We start from the raw sequence: 15,737 nt of genomic DNA on the forward strand, positions 1-15,737 counted from the left end.
TGTAAAAAACTATAGCCGTGTATAGCCAACCTGTGTCCGTGCTCTTGCCCTTACAGTCTCATGAACGTTTTCATGTAGTGTGAGCCCAGTCTTTGAGGTCATTTCAAGTCACACAGTAGATATAGTAGCTATAGTATATTCCGAGTGTGAAGAGGCTGGGATGAAAATCAGCACCTCCAAAACCGAGGCCATGGTTCTCAACCAGATAAAGGTGGCTTGCCGGGTGGGAAGAGCCAGTATCTATGGGTCAACATTCGGCCATCTCGTGGAAACTGGGCCGTTCCACCAAGGAAGATGCTTAAAGTCCAGAAGGCAGCTGGAGAATGTGGGCATCCTTCTCGCTTTCTCAGCAAGCACTGTAGCATTTGAGCTAATCCTCATCCCTTCTCCTTAGATCCCTTAAGAGCAGCTCAGGGGCTCTGCGTGTAGTCTAAAACTGAGTACCTCTGTTTCACCTGTATGTGGCTGATGTTACTATAACGCTGGACGTTTGCTGGATGTTCCTTGTGTTTTCTCCAAGAAAGAATTTGTGTTCCGTTTCCTGCTCTTTCTCATGGATGATGTCTCAACATATTTATGGGGTCCATAGACAATGCTCTACCATTTGAACTCATCATGGAAAAAGATGGGAGAGAACTCACAGAAAGGACTGTTTACATTGGCTCATGTGCTCGCACTTACAGAGCCAATGTAAACATACAAAGTATGTTGAAGTAATCAGGGACACGTTAAGTGTTGTTTAATGTGCTGAAGCAGTATCAGTATCAACCTTGTGGTACGCTCTTAAATTCTTTGGTGGAGTATAATAACAAGGTACTTATATCGACGAGGATGGGATTCGAACCCATGCGTGCAGAGCACAATGGATTAGCAGTCCATCGCCTTAACCACTCGGCCACCTCGTCAGTGCACATTCCTATATCCTATGGAAACGTGTTGGTGGAAGTAAAATTCCAACCAGACTAATGATTTATCCTTGGGTTTCACTTTCTTCCAAAAGGGTTACAGTAGATACACGAGGGCCATTTCATATTGCTGTGGTGCCCATGCAGCCCTGGCTGGTTACCAAAAGATGTCTGAAATCACAGGAGCTGCGTAATCTCGGTTGAGCCGTCCAAAGTTGGTGTGACTGAGACGAACTGAAGATGTCCTTTGAAAGATGGTCACACAGCTCTGAGACAGTCCCATTCAACAAACTGTACGTAGGAACACAGGTGATCCTTTCTTTGAATTCAAATCTCAAATATTTGTATTATTATTTCTTTTGCTGAGTGAAAACCGAAAGCTCCATTTGGTTTACTCCTGCATGAATACATAATGCCATTACCTTTGGATTTGAAAAACCAAACGATATTCATCTCACCACGTATTTAACATACATAACAAGGCAAGGTAAGGCAAGTTCTGTTGTAGAGCAAAATTCGTCCACAAAGCAATTCAAAGTGTTTTACACAACAGGAAAAGATGCAGTATTGATGAAAGAGTAAAACCGAATGGGCACTTCATTTTTTTTATCTTGCATCTTAAAAATACAAATGGCCTACTAGTATAGGATTTTAACTCCCAGATTCTGAAGAAATAGTCACCTTGCATTAAAAAATGTCATTGCAAAGATGTTGCAAAAAATGGCTAAAATCTGCAAACAATGTGGATTTTCTTAAAGAAACCAAGAAAGAGGGCCTAGCACTGTACCAACTGAGCTATCGAAGGTGACAGAGGGGCACTAAGTGTTGAAAGCTACGGCCACAATAAATGTCTTAAATGCCATCTTTTTGTCCTCTTGAGACACGGCTATACAGTTCAAAGGGCAGTCTAAATATTGCTGAAGGACATTGTTGTATTTGGTCTTTTAAGAAATACAAAATCTGTTTACGTAAAGAGCATCAAACTCACAGGGGCATCCGGGTATGAACCGTGGACCCGATAAAAGTACATCCTTCGAGCCGGATTTGAACCAGCGACCTAAGGATTACAGGATTGCAGACTACAGTCCTCCGCTCTTCCAACTGAGCTATCGAAGGTGACAGCACATAACCTAGTGTAAAAAACTATAGCCGTGTATAGCCAACCTGTGTCCGTGCTCTTGCCCTTACAGTCTCATGAACGTTTTCATGTAGTGTGAGCCCAGTCTTTGAGGTCATTTCAAGTCACACAGTAGATATAGTAGCTATAGTATATTCCGAGTGTGAAGAGGCTGGGATGAAAATCAGCACCTCCAAAACCGAGGCCATGGTTCTCAACCAGATAAAGGTGGCTTGCCGGGTGGGAAGAGCCAGTATCTATGGGTCAACATTCGGCCATCTCGTGGAAACTGGGCCGTTCCACCAAGGAAGATGCTTAAAGTCCAGAAGGCAGCTGGAGAATGTGGGCATCCTTCTCGCTTTCTCAGCAAGCACTGTAGCATTTGAGCTAATCCTCATCCCTTCTCCTTAGATCCCTTAAGAGCAGCTCAGGGGCTCTGCGTGTAGTCTAAAACTGAGTACCTCTGTTTCACCTGTATGTGGCTGATGTTACTATAACGCTGGACGTTTGCTGGATGTTCCTTGTGTTTTCTCCAAGAAAGAATTTGTGTTCCGTTTCCTGCTCTTTCTCATGGATGATGTCTCAACATATTTATGGGGTCCATAGACAATGCTCTACCATTTGAACTCATCATGGAAAAAGATGGGAGAGAACTCACAGAAAGGACTGTTTACATTGGCTCATGTGCTCGCACTTACAGAGCCAATGTAAACATACAAAGTATGTTGAAGTAATCAGGGACACGTTAAGTGTTGTTTAATGTGCTGAAGCAGTATCAGTATCAACCTTGTGGTACGCTCTTAAATTCTTTGGTGGAGTATAATAACAAGGTACTTATATCGACGAGGATGGGATTCGAACCCATGCGTGCAGAGCAAGTAAAATTCCAACCAGACTAATGATTTATCCTTGGGTTTCACTTTCTTCCAAAAGGGTTACAGTAGATACACGAGGGCCATTTCATATTGCTGTGGTGCCCATGCAGCCCTGGCTGGTTACCAAAAGATGTCTGAAATCACAGGAGCTGCGTAATCTCGGTTGAGCCGTCCAAAGTTGGTGTGACTGAGACGAACTGAAGATGTCCTTTGAAAGATGGTCACACAGCTCTGAGACAGTCCCATTCAACAAACTGTACGTAGGAACTCAGGTGATCCTTTCTTTGAATTCAAATCTCAAATATTTGTATTATTATTTCTTTTGCTGAGTGAAAACCGAAAGCTCCATTTGGTTTACTCCTGCATGAATACATAATGCCATTACCTTTGGATTTGAAAAACCAAACGATATTCATCTCACCACGTATTTAACATACATAACAAGGCAAGGTAAGGCAAGTTCTGTTGTAGAGCAAAATTCGTCCACAAAGCAATTCAAAGTGTTTTACACAACAGGAAAAGATGCAGTATTGATGAAAGAGTAAAACCGAATGGGCACTTCATTTTTTTATCTTGCATCTTAAAAATACAAATGGCCTACTAGTATAGGATTTTAACACCCAGATTCTGAAGAAATAGTCACCTTGCATTAAAAAATGTCATTGCAAAGATGTTGCAAAAAATGGCTAAAATCTGCAAACAATGTGGATTTTCTTAAAGAAACCAAGAAAGAGGGCCTAGCACTGTACCAACTGAGCTATCGAAGGTGACAGAGGGGCACTAAGTGTTGAAAGCTACGGCCACAATAAATGTCTTAAATGCCATCTTTTTGTCCTCTTGAGACACGGCTATACAGTTCAAAGGGCAGTCTAAATATTGCTGAAGGACATTGTTGTATTTGGTCTTTTAAGAAATACAAAATCTGTTTACGTAAAGAGCATCAAACTCACAGGGGCATCCGGGTATGAACCGTGGACCCAATAAAAGTACATCCTTCGAGCCGGATTTGAACCAGCGACCTAAGGATTACAGGATTGCAGACTACAGTCCTCCGCTCTTCCAACTGAGCTATCGAAGGTGACAGCACATAACCTAGTGTAAAAAACTATAGCCGTGTATAGCCAACCTGTGTCCGTGCTCTTGCCCTTACAGTCTCATGAACGTTTTCATGTAGTGTGAGCCCAGTCTTTGAGGTCATTTCAAGTCACACAGTAGATATAGTAGCTATAGTATATTCCGAGTGTGAAGAGGCTGGGATGAAAATCAGCACCTCCAAAACCGAGGCCATGGTTCTCAACCAGATAAAGGTGGCTTGCCGGGTGGGAAGAGCCAGTATCTATGGGTCAACATTCGGCCATCTCGTGGAAACTGGGCCGTTCCACCAAGGAAGATGCTTAAAGTCCAGAAGGCAGCTGGAGAATGTGGGCATCCTTCTCGCTTTCTCAGCAAGCACTGTAGCATTTGAGCTAATCCTCATCCCTTCTCCTTAGATCCCTTAAGAGCAGCTCAGGGGCTCTGCGTGTAGTCTAAAACTGAGTACCTCTGTTTCACCTGTATGTGGCTGATGTTACTATAACGCTGGACGTTTGCTGGATGTTCCTTGTGTTTTCTCCAAGAAAGAATTTGTGTTCCGTTTCCTGCTCTTTCTCATGGATGATGTCTCAACATATTTATGGGGTCCATAGACAATGCTCTACCATTTGAACTCATCATGGAAAAAGATGGGAGAGAACTCACAGAAAGGACTGTTTACATTGGCTCATGTGCTCGCACTTACAGAGCCAATGTAAACATACAAAGTATGTTGAAGTAATCAGGGACACGTTAAGTGTTGTTTAATGTGCTGAAGCAGTATCAGTATCAACCTTGTGGTACGCTCTTAAATTCTTTGGTGGAGTATAATAACAAGGTACTTATATCGACGAGGATGGGATTCGAACCCATGCGTGCAGAGCACAATGGATTAGCAGTCCATCGCCTTAACCACTCGGCCACCTCGTCAGTGCACATTCCTATATCCTATGGAAAAGTGTTGGTGGAAGTAAAATTCCAACCAGACTAATGATTTATCCTTGGGTTTCACTTTCTTCCAAAAGGGTTACAGTAGATACACGAGGGCCATTTCATATTGCTGTGGTGCCCATGCAGCCCTGGCTGGTTACCAAAAGATGTCTGAAATCACAGGAGCTGCGTAATCTCGGTTGAGCCGTCCAAAGTTGGTGTGACTGAGACGAACTGAAGATGTCCTTTGAAAGATGGTCACACAGCTCTGAGACAGTCCCATTCAACAAACTGTACGTAGGAACACAGGTGATCCTTTCTTTGAATTCAAATCTCAAATATTTGTATTATTATTTCTTTTGCTGAGTGAAAACCGAAAGCTCCATTTGGTTTACTCCTGCATGAATACATAATGCCATTACCTTTGGATTTGAAAAACCAAACGATATTCATCTCACCACGTATTTAACATACATAACAAGGCAAGGTAAGGCAAGTTCTGTTGTAGAGCAAAATTCGTCCACAAAGCAATTCAAAGTGTTTTACACAACAGGAAAAGATGCAGTATTGATGAAAGAGTAAAACCGAATGGGCACTTCATTTTTTTATCTTGCATCTTAAAAATACAAATGGCCTACTAGTATAGGATTTTAACTCCCAGATTCTGAAGAAATAGTCACCTTGCATTAAAAAATGTCATTGCAAAGATGTTGCAAAAAATGGCTAAAATCTGCAAACAATGTGGATTTTCTTAAAGAAACCAAGAAAGAGGGCCTAGCACTGTACCAACTGAGCTATCGAAGGTGACAGAGGGGCACTAAGTGTTGAAAGCTACGGCCACAATAAATGTCTTAAATGCCATCTTTTTGTCCTCTTGAGACACGGCTATACAGTTCAAAGGGCAGTCTAAATATTGCTGAAGGACATTGTTGTATTTGGTCTTTTAAGAAATACAAAATCTGTTTACGTAAAGAGCATCAAACTCACAGGGGCATCCGGGTATGAACCGTGGACCCGATAAAAGTACATCCTTCGAGCCGGATTTGAACCAGCGACCTAAGGATTACAGGAATGCAGACTACAGTCCTCCGCTCTTCCAACTGAGCTATCGAAGGTGACAGCACATAACCTAGTGTAAAAAACTATAGCCGTGTATAGCCAACCTGTGTCCGTGCTCTTGCCCTTACAGTCTCATGAACGTTTTCATGTAGTGTGAGCCCAGTCTTTGAGGTCATTTCAAGTCACACAGTAGATATAGTAGCTATAGTATATTCCGAGTGTGAAGAGGCTGGGATGAAAATCAGCACCTCCAAAACCGAGGCCATGGTTCTCAACCAGATAAAGGTGGCTTGCCGGGTGGGAAGAGCCAGTATCTATGGGTCAACATTCGGCCATCTCGTGGAAACTGGGCCGTTCCACCAAGGAAGATGCTTAAAGTCCAGAAGGCAGCTGGAGAATGTGGGCATCCTTCTCGCTTTCTCAGCAAGCACTGTAGCATTTGAGCTAATCCTCATCCCTTCTCCTTAGATCCCTTAAGAGCAGCTCAGGGGCTCTGCGTGTAGTCTAAAACTGAGTACCTCTGTTTCACCTGTATGTGGCTGATGTTACTATAACGCTGGACGTTTGCTGGATGTTCCTTGTGTTTTCTCCAAGAAAGAATTTGTGTTCCGTTTCCTGCTCTTTCTCATGGATGATGTCTCAACATATTTATGGGGTCCATAGACAATGCTCTACCATTTGAACTCATCATGGAAAAAGATGGGAGAGAACTCACAGAAAGGACTGTTTACATTGGCTCATGTGCTCGCACTTAAAGAGCCAATGTAAACATACAAAGTATGTTGAAGTAATCAGGGACACGTTAAGTGTCCTGTTGTTTAATGTGCTGAAGCAGTATCAGTATCAACCTTGTGGTACGCTCTTAAATTCTTTGGTGGAGTATAACAACAAGGTACTTATATCGACGAGGATGGGATTCGAACCCACGCGTGCAGAGCACAATGGATTAGCAGTCCATCGCCTTAACCACTCGGCCACCTCGTCAGTGCACATTCCTATATCCTATGGAAACGTGTTGGTGGAAGTAAAATTCCAACCAGACTAATGATTTATCCTTGGGTTTCACTTTCTTCCAAAAGGGTTACAGTAGATACACGAGGGCCATTTCATATTGCTGTGGTGCCCATGCAGCCCTGGCTGGTTACCAAAAGATGTCTGAAATCACAGGAGCTGCGTAATCTCGGTTGAGCCGTCCAAAGTTGGTGTGACTGAGACGAACTGAAGATGTCCTTTGAAAGATGGTCACACAGCTCTGAGACAGTCCCATTCAACAAACTGTACGTAGGAACACAGGTGATCCTTTCTTTGAATTCAAATCTCAAATATTTGTATTATTATTTCTTTTGCTGAGTGAAAACCGAAAGCTCCATTTGGTTTACTCCTGCATGAATACATAATGCCATTACCTTTGGATTTGAAAAACCAAACGATATTCATCTCACCACGTATTTAACATACATAACAAGGCAAGGTAAGGCAAGTTCTGTTGTAGAGCAAAATTCGTCCACAAAGCAATTCAAAGTGTTTTACACAACAGGAAAAGATGCAGTATTGATGAAAGAGTAAAACCGAATGGGCACTTCATTTTTTTATCTTGCATCTTAAAAATACAAATGGCCTACTAGTATAGGATTTTAACTCCCAGATTCTGAAGAAATAGTCACCTTGCATTAAAAAATGTCATTGCAAAGATGTTGCAAAAAATGGCTAAAATCTGCAAACAATGTGGATTTTCTTAAAGAAACCAAGAAAGAGGGCCTAGCACTGTACCAACTGAGCTATCGAAGGTGACAGAGGGGCACTAAGTGTTGAAAGCTACGGCCACAATAAATGTCTTAAATGCCATCTTTTTGTCCTCTTGAGACACGGCTATACAGTTCAAAGGGCAGTCTAAATATTGCTGAAGGACATTGTTGTATTTGGTCTTTTAAGAAATACAAAATCTGTTTACGTAAAGAGCATCAAACTCACAGGGGCATCCGGGTATGAACCGTGGACCCGATAAAAGTACATCCTTCGAGCCGGATTTGAACCAGCGACCTAAGGATTACAGGATTGCAGACTACAGTCCTCCGCTCTTCCAACTGAGCTATCGAAGGTGACAGCACATAACCTAGTGTAAAAAACTATAGCCGTGTATAGCCAACCTGTGTCCGTGCTCTTGCCCTTACAGTCTCATGAACGTGTTCATGTAGTGTGAGCCCAGTCTTTGAGGTCATTTCAAGTCACACAGTAGATATAGTAGCTATAGTATATTCCGAGTGTGAAGAGGCTGGGATGAAAATCAGCACCTCCAAAACCGAGGCCATGGTTCTCAACCAGATAAAGGTGGCTTGCCGGGTGGGAAGCCCCAGTATCTATGGGTCAACATTCGGCCATCTCGTGGAAACTGGGCCGTTCCACCAAGGAAGATGCTTAAAGTCCAGAAGGCAGCTGGAGGATGTGGGCATCCTTCTCGCTTTCTCAGCAAGCACTGTAGCATTTGAGCTAATCCTCATCCCTTCTCCTTAGATCCCTTAAGAGCAGCTCAGGGGCTCTGCGTGTAGTCTAAAACTGAGTACCTCTGTTTCACCTGTATGTGGCTGATGTTACTATAACGCTGGACGTTTGCTGGATGTTCCTTGTGTTTTCTCCAAGAAAGAATTTGTGTTCCGTTTCCTGCTCTTTCTCATGGATGATGTCTCAACATATTTATGGGGTCCATAGACAATGCTCTACCATTTGAACTCATCATGGAAAAAGATGGCTCATGTGCTCGCACTTACAGAGCCAATGTAAACATACAAAGCCCTGAAGTAATCAGGGACACGTTAAGTGTCCTGTTGTTTAATGTGCTGAAGCAGTATCAGTATCAACCTTGTGGTACGCTCTTAAATTCTTTGGTGGAGTATAATAACAAGGTACTTACATCGACGAGGATGGGATTCGAACCCACGCGTGCAGAGCACAATGGATTAGCAGTCCATCACCTTAACCACTCGGCCACCTCGTCAGTGCACATTCCTATATCCTATGGAAACGTGTTGGTGGAAGTAAAATTCCAACCAGACTAATGATTTATCCTTGGGTTTCACTTTCTTCCAAAAGGGTTACAGTAGATACACGAGGGCCATTTCATATTGCTGTGGTGCCCATGCAGCCCTGGCTGGTTACCAAAAGATATCTGAAATCACAGGAGCTGCGTAATCTCGGTTGAGCCGTCCAAAGTTGGTGTGACTGAGACGAACTGAAGATGTCCTTTGAAAGATGGTCACACAGCTCTGAGACAGTCCCATTCAACAAACTGTACGTAGGAACACAGGTGATCCTTTCTTTGAATTCAAATCTCAAATATTTGTATTATTATTTCTTTTGCTGAGTGAAAACCGAAAGCTCCATTTGGTTTACTCCTGCATGAATACATAATGCCATTACCTTTGGATTTGAAAAACCAAACGATATTCATCTCACCACGTATTTAACATACATAACAAGGCAAGGTAAGGCAAGTTCTGTTGTAGAGCAAAATTCGTCCACAAAGCAATTCAAAGTGTTTTACACAACAGGAAAAGATGCAGTATTGATGAAAGAGTAAAACCGATTGGGCACTTCATTTTTTTTATCTTGCATCTTAAAAATACAAATGGCCTACTAGTATAGGATTTTAACACCCAGATTCTGAAGAAATAGTCACCTTGCATTAAAAAATGTCATTGCAAAGATGTTGCAAAAAATGGCTAAAATCTGCAAACAATGTGGATTTTCTTATATATGGAAACGTGTTGGTGAAGTAAAATTCCAACAAAACTAATGATTTATTAGGGTGAGACTCATGGTCCAGCATAGATGTGAATTTTATCCAGGACCCTTCTGTCCCCCACCCCCTGCACTGAGTCCAGAGCAAAGCCCAGGACGGAGCTGGACTTCTTGATGACTTTGTCCAGCTTCTTCCTCTTCCTCTCTGTGATGCTGCTGCTCCAGCAGACAACACCTACAGGAGCTAGCTAGGAGTAGATCTCCTTGATATACTGAATGCTTTTTCTGGTTTATTTTTGTTAGGTGTGATACACATTTGATGTGATGCCACTTTTAATGAAACCTGTATTTTTTGGTAATATTTTAAAAAGAATGTATACATTATGCTATTTTGATGATAAGTGATACAGATCATACGTATTCCATCTGTTATTAATTTTATTCATGCTGTACACTTAGTTGATGTTAATTTATCGTCATAGGGTTCAAAATAAGCGGTATCGCATCGCAAAATGCGACGCAATTTCACCGCGGTGAAGTTAGTTTCATGTTGGACGTTGGACATTCGCCTCCGCAACTGGAGCGGGAGCTTCCTCTGAGTGTGCCCCGCCTGCAGTAGCTCGACGCGGGGTGTCGAAGTGCCGCTTGTTACGCCAGTTAGGGACGGACTCTAAAGTACCGTTTGTTTAAAAATGTGTTATCTTAAAAAATATGAAACGTATTTATATTTAAAAAAAACAACAATATTGAGTATGAATCCAAGTTGCTAATATTAGATGCAATAGTCCTTTTGGGCTGCAAAATTAACCCTTTGTAGATTTTTTAAAAAAAAATTTCGTCAAAAATCAAGGATTCTTATCAATAGCTCCTAAGTCAGCTGACCTACAAAGTCAAACCCAAGTGATTATAGTAGTTGTGGTCTCCAGGTATCACACACACCTTTTACTTTTTCAAATTAACCCTTTGTAGATTTTTAAGGAATATTTTTCGTCAAAAAACAAGGATTCTTTTCAATAGCTCCTAAGTCAGCAAACCTAGAAAGTCAAACCCAAGTGATTATAGTAGTTGTGGTCTCCAGGTATCACGCACACCTTTTACTTTTTCAAATTAACCCTTTGTAGATTTTTAAGGAATATTTTTCGTCAAAAAACAAGGATTCTTTTCAATAGCTCCTAAGTTAGCAAACCTAGATAGTAAAAGCTAAGTGATTATAGTAGTTGTGGTCTCCAGGTATCACACACACCTTTTACTTTTTCAAATTAACCCTTTGTAGATTTTTAAGGAATATTTTTCGTCAAAAAACAAGGATTCTTTTCAATAGCTCCTAAGTCAGCAAACCTAGAAAGTCAAACCCAAGTGATTATAGTAGTTTGAGTCTCCAGGTATCACGCACACCTTTTACTTTTTCAAATTAACCCTTTGTAGATTTTTAAGGAATATTTTTCGTCAAAAAACAAGGATTCTTTTCAATAGCTCCTAAGTTAGCATACCTAGATAGTAAAAGCTAAGTGATTATAGTAGTTGTGGTCTCCAGGTATCACGTACACCTTTTACTTTTTCAATTTAACCCTTTGTTGATTTTTAAGGAATATTTTTTGTCAAAAAACAAGGATTCTTTTCAATAGCTCCTAAGTCAGCAAACCTAGAAAGTCAAACCCAAGTGATTATAGTAGTTATAGTAGTTGTGGTCTCCAGGTATCACGCACACCTTTTACTTTTTCAAATTAACCCTTTGTAGATTTTTAAGGAATATTTTTCGTCAAAAAACAAGGATTCTTTTCAATAGCTCCTAAATCAGCTGACCTAGAAAGTCAAACCCAAGTTATTATAATAGTAGGTGAAATAAGAACAAAATAGGGACAAAACAGGAACAAAACAGGAACAAAACGGGACGGCAAAATAGGCACAATACAGGATCAGAACAGAGCAGGAACAAAACAAAAAGAAGCCAAGAAGGAACTAAACAGCAGAGGGGGGCGTGCCCAAGCCGCTGCGGACCACCACAGGAGACCTGCAATATTACCAGTGGAATTACTACATTCAATCGAAACTGATCTAAATAAATTCTCGGCACATACCGGGCATGGTTGACGGAGTAGCACACAAGACTTCCTTAGCTGCTCAATGGGATCGCTCCACACCACAGGCTGCATCCAAACTGAGTGGACCAGCGCACGCAACGTTGGCCAGCTGTTGCCGCACAACAGCGCCTTCGCCGCAATCTGCGGCGCGTGGTCATGGACAAGGCGTTAAAAGCCAAACGGGTGTACTTGACCGGTGTATCTGGGGCAAACCGGGATTTAGGAGCGTTGAAACTGAATGACTGAGGAGAATTGGGAGTTCATTACCTGCTAGGTGATTTGCCAGAGCCCCGAACTGGATAATGGGTGCCTGTGGCACTGCAGCGGCACTACCGGAAGAATTTAATTCATGAATTTGTGAAATGAATGAATTGAAGCCGCGGGATTGTCATTACCTGGAATGGAGGACAGAGTGGCCAACAACCAAGGCGAGTGTGTGGGCGAAACAAGAGGCGGATGAGGAGGGCGCGCTTAAATTGTCTGCCAGCTGAGCGCCACGGAGCGGCAGGTAATCTCTACAGCCCATATTGCCACATTCCACCCCCCCCGAAATGCATCGTCGCCCCGACGATGAAACACAACTTAACACCAAGGCCTAAAAACTGCTTGTGTCAGCCTGGAGGATGACACAGGAGCACCTTGGCCGGATGGTTGTTCAACTAGGGACCTTGGAATACGGTGGGGATTTAGGTATTGGCCAGCGGTCGTGCGAGTGGACCGGCGTACAGATGCCTCGCTGAAGCCAGAATTGGCCACAGGGTCAATTGCTGGCGGAGCCTGGTCAGTGACCACGGTGGGGAGAGCAACTAATGGTTCTTGAGCACTCGACATGTGTAATGGGACGTGGGAGGAGTTTTGGGGCACAACTGTTGGCTGCCGCACCGGCGGCTGTAAAAACAAATCATCCTCAAATGACTGTTCATCTTCTACGATTGGTGCTACAGGTGCATCCGGAGGATTCACACCAGGGACAGTGGCAGGGGAGTCACTGCAAAGCAGGGCCTTCAACAGGGATCGGTGGACCCTTTTTACCTTGGTTTGTTGATCCACAGGAGCCACCGTGTACACCACACCATCTTCCCTTGGGGCTTGCAGGACAACATAGGTTGAGGACCCCACAGGTCTTGGGTCTTCCGACAACCCCTAGCACTGTAATCGCGAAGTAGCACCAGCTGGTCTTCCTTAAACGGCACATCTCTGACCCGTTGGTCATGATTTGCCTTTCTCCGTGAGGCCGTCAGACGCAATCTTTCTCTTGCCCCGTTGAAAGCCACCTGAAGACGCGTCTGGTGCTCTTTTCACCCACTGTTACGAACTTAGAGATTCTGTAGGGGTGTCAGCTCCCTGGGCAGTGGGAGTCAGCACCCTCTCCTGGTTGCCAGGTGATTCTCTCCACTGCAGGTCCCTCCTAACACACCTTAGGATCGTTTGGGTTGAGTGGAGCCAGCCTAGATATAAGGGAGGCTGGTGGGAGCAGTCTCTCTCTCTCTCTCGCCACGCCCCAAGACTGGTTGCTGTACTGTGTGGCAGCACAGTTTAATTCTGTTTATTTTTGCACATTTTCATTGCAACGATACATATCACACTACACTTAGTTAGTTGCCATCTACACAGATACATTAGTTTCTTTTGTCAGGGCCTGATTGTTTATAATAAAAATATACTATTAATTATTGTGAGCGCCGTGTGGACTCCCCTCTTTGTTTGGCTGCCGTTGAGCCAGGTGGTCGTAACACCCACTCATGCACACTTCCCCCCCCACGGGGTCTTGCACCCTACCCAAAAAGAAATCAATAGGCAGACGTGGTTCTTGCCCAAATATCAGGAAGAATGGAGACTCACCAGTGGACTGGTGGAGAGTGGTGTTATATGCGTAGAGCACCTGGGGTAAGCAACCACTCCAGTCCCTCTTACGGGATGCAGGAAGAGCATGCAACATATTGTGAAGTGTTCGATTGAACCGCTCACACTGCCCATTTCCTGCTGGGTGGTACGGAGTAAGATAAGACAAGATAAGATATTCCTTTATTGTCCCACATGGGGAAATTTCATTGATGCAACGCAGGTAGATACAGCGGTAGATACAGAAGAAAAGAACAGATCACTTATAGGAAGTTTGAAAAACACTTTCAGTAGAAGATCTCTTATAAACAAAAACTCCCATTACCCAACAAGGGATGGAGGGGAAAATAATAAAGATAAAAATAAATAAATAAATACATAAATACCATTGCATGTGATCACGACAGTAATTGCACATGAATATGTGTCACGACGGCACATATTGCACATATGACGGAATTGCACATTGTTAAGTCAGTATTGCGAGTGTTCAGGACTAACAGTGTTTGTTATAAAGTCTGATAGCAGCAGGAAGGAAAGACCTGCGAAACCTTTCCTTCACACAGCGAGGGTGGATCAGTCTCTCACTGAAGCTGCTCTCCAGAGCGGACTGCAGGGGGTGGCACTCATGGTCAAGCATAGATGTGAATCCAGCCAGGACCCTTCTGTCCCCCACCTCCTGCACCGAGTCCAGAGCGCAGCCCAGGACGGAGCTGGACTTCTTGATGACTTTGTCCAGCCTCCTCCTCTCCCTCTCTGCGATGCTGCTGCTCCAGCAGGCCACACCGTACAGGAGGGCTGATGCCACCACAGAGTCATAGAAGGTCTTCAGGAGTGGCCCTGTCACTCCAAAAGACCTGAGTCTCCTCAGGAGGTAGAGCCGACTCTGGCTCCTCCTGTACAGTGCGTCTGTGTTATGAGGCCAGTCCAGTTTGTGGTTCAGATGAACACCCAGGTACTTGTATGAGTCCACTCTCTCAATGTCCCTTCCCTGGATGTTCACTGGTAAGGGGGCAGTGGGGTGGCGTCTGCGGAAATCCACCACCATCTCCTTGGTCTTCCCCGCGTTGATGAGGAGGTGGTTCCGCTGACACCAGTCCACAAAGTACTGCGCCAGTCCCCTGTACTCTGCATCATCGTCGTCCGTGATGAGTCCGATGATGGCAGAGCCATCAGAGAACTTCTGCAGTGTCGTGTCTGAAGTCTGCAGTGTAAAGGGTGAAGAGAAAGGGTGCGAGGACAGTGCCCTGGGGCGCCCCCCACACTGCAGGTCTGTGTGTCAGACACACAGTCCCGTGCTCTCACAAACTGGGGTTGGTCCGTGAGGTAGTCCAGGATCCACTCTGCCAGGTCATACTCCACACCAGCAGTCTCCAGCTTGTCCCTCAGGAGCTGATGGTGTTGAAGGGGCTGGAAAGATCGAAGAACAGGATCCTCACAGAACTGCCAGGCTTTTCCAGGTGAGAGAGAAGGCGGTGCAGCAGGGAGATGATGGCGTCCTCCACTCCAGTGCCAGGCCGCTATGCAAACTGCAGCGGGTCCATGACTGAGCTCACGGTGGAGCGGAGGTGGTCCAGGACCAGCCGCTCCAGTGTCTTCATCAGATGGGACGTGAGAGCCACCGGCCTGAAGCTGTTGAGGTCTTTGGCGCACGGTGTCTTGGGCACAGGTACCAGACAGGAGGTCTTCCAGACCTGTGTTATCACCCTCAGCTTCAGGCTCATGTTGAAGACATGCTCCATAACTCCACAGAGTTCATCTGCGCAGGACTTAAGGAGCCTGGGGCTGATGCCGTCAGGTCCTGCTGCCTTCCTCACTTTAATCCTCTTCAGCTCACTCCTCACCTGTGCTGCTGTGACAGTCAGTGGTTGGCAGGGGGACTGTGTGCTGGGGGGATGGGTGAGTCCAGGCGAAGTGGGGAGCTGATGGTCCGGGGCGGAGAAATGAAGAGGAACGGATGCAGGGCATTGTCCAGCTGTGGAAGAGGGAGCATGCAGCTGTGCAGGGGGAGGGGCGGGTGACCAATCAAATCTCAAGAAGTGAGCATTTAAATCATTCACCCACTGTAGATCCCCCTCTGTCTGGGCAGGGGGGATTTTGAAGCCCGAGATGGTTTTCAGGC

General features: G+C 44.4%; 8 non-coding genes across 8 annotated transcripts; all 8 read right to left on the minus strand.

The window, feature by feature from the left end:
- Positions 1 to 823: 823 nt before the first annotated feature.
- Positions 824 to 905, minus strand: trnas-gcu (transfer RNA serine (anticodon GCU)). The gene has a single exon. It is a non-coding gene; the product is annotated as a tRNA-Ser (tRNA).
- A 1,029-nt stretch (positions 906 to 1,934) lies between these two features.
- Positions 1,935 to 2,021, minus strand: trnay-gua (transfer RNA tyrosine (anticodon GUA)). Its single transcript is given in 2 exon segments — positions 1,935 to 1,970; positions 1,985 to 2,021. It is a non-coding gene; the product is annotated as a tRNA-Tyr (tRNA).
- A 1,867-nt stretch (positions 2,022 to 3,888) lies between these two features.
- trnay-gua (transfer RNA tyrosine (anticodon GUA)) lies at positions 3,889 to 3,975 on the minus strand. Its single transcript is given in 2 exon segments — positions 3,889 to 3,924; positions 3,939 to 3,975. It is a non-coding gene; the product is annotated as a tRNA-Tyr (tRNA).
- Positions 3,976 to 4,816: 841 nt separating this feature from the next.
- Positions 4,817 to 4,898, minus strand: trnas-gcu (transfer RNA serine (anticodon GCU)). Its single transcript has one exon. It is a non-coding gene; the product is annotated as a tRNA-Ser (tRNA).
- Positions 4,899 to 5,926: 1,028 nt separating this feature from the next.
- On the minus strand, positions 5,927 to 6,013 carry trnay-gua (transfer RNA tyrosine (anticodon GUA)). Its single transcript is given in 2 exon segments — positions 5,927 to 5,962; positions 5,977 to 6,013. It is a non-coding gene; the product is annotated as a tRNA-Tyr (tRNA).
- Positions 6,014 to 6,859: 846 nt separating this feature from the next.
- On the minus strand, positions 6,860 to 6,941 carry trnas-gcu (transfer RNA serine (anticodon GCU)). Its single transcript has one exon. It is a non-coding gene; the product is annotated as a tRNA-Ser (tRNA).
- A 1,028-nt stretch (positions 6,942 to 7,969) lies between these two features.
- On the minus strand, positions 7,970 to 8,056 carry trnay-gua (transfer RNA tyrosine (anticodon GUA)). The gene is given in 2 exon segments: positions 7,970 to 8,005; positions 8,020 to 8,056. It is a non-coding gene; the product is annotated as a tRNA-Tyr (tRNA).
- Positions 8,057 to 8,867: 811 nt separating this feature from the next.
- On the minus strand, positions 8,868 to 8,949 carry trnas-gcu (transfer RNA serine (anticodon GCU)). Its single transcript has one exon. It is a non-coding gene; the product is annotated as a tRNA-Ser (tRNA).
- Positions 8,950 to 15,737: the final 6,788 nt, after the last annotated feature.

Source organism: Eucyclogobius newberryi, unplaced genomic scaffold (genome assembly GCF_026437365.1).
Source record: "Eucyclogobius newberryi isolate DKJ021-1_F unplaced genomic scaffold, fEucNew1.0.hap1 SCAF_6, whole genome shotgun sequence".
NCBI classification, from domain to species: Eukaryota; Metazoa; Chordata; class Actinopteri; order Gobiiformes; family Gobiidae; genus Eucyclogobius; species Eucyclogobius newberryi.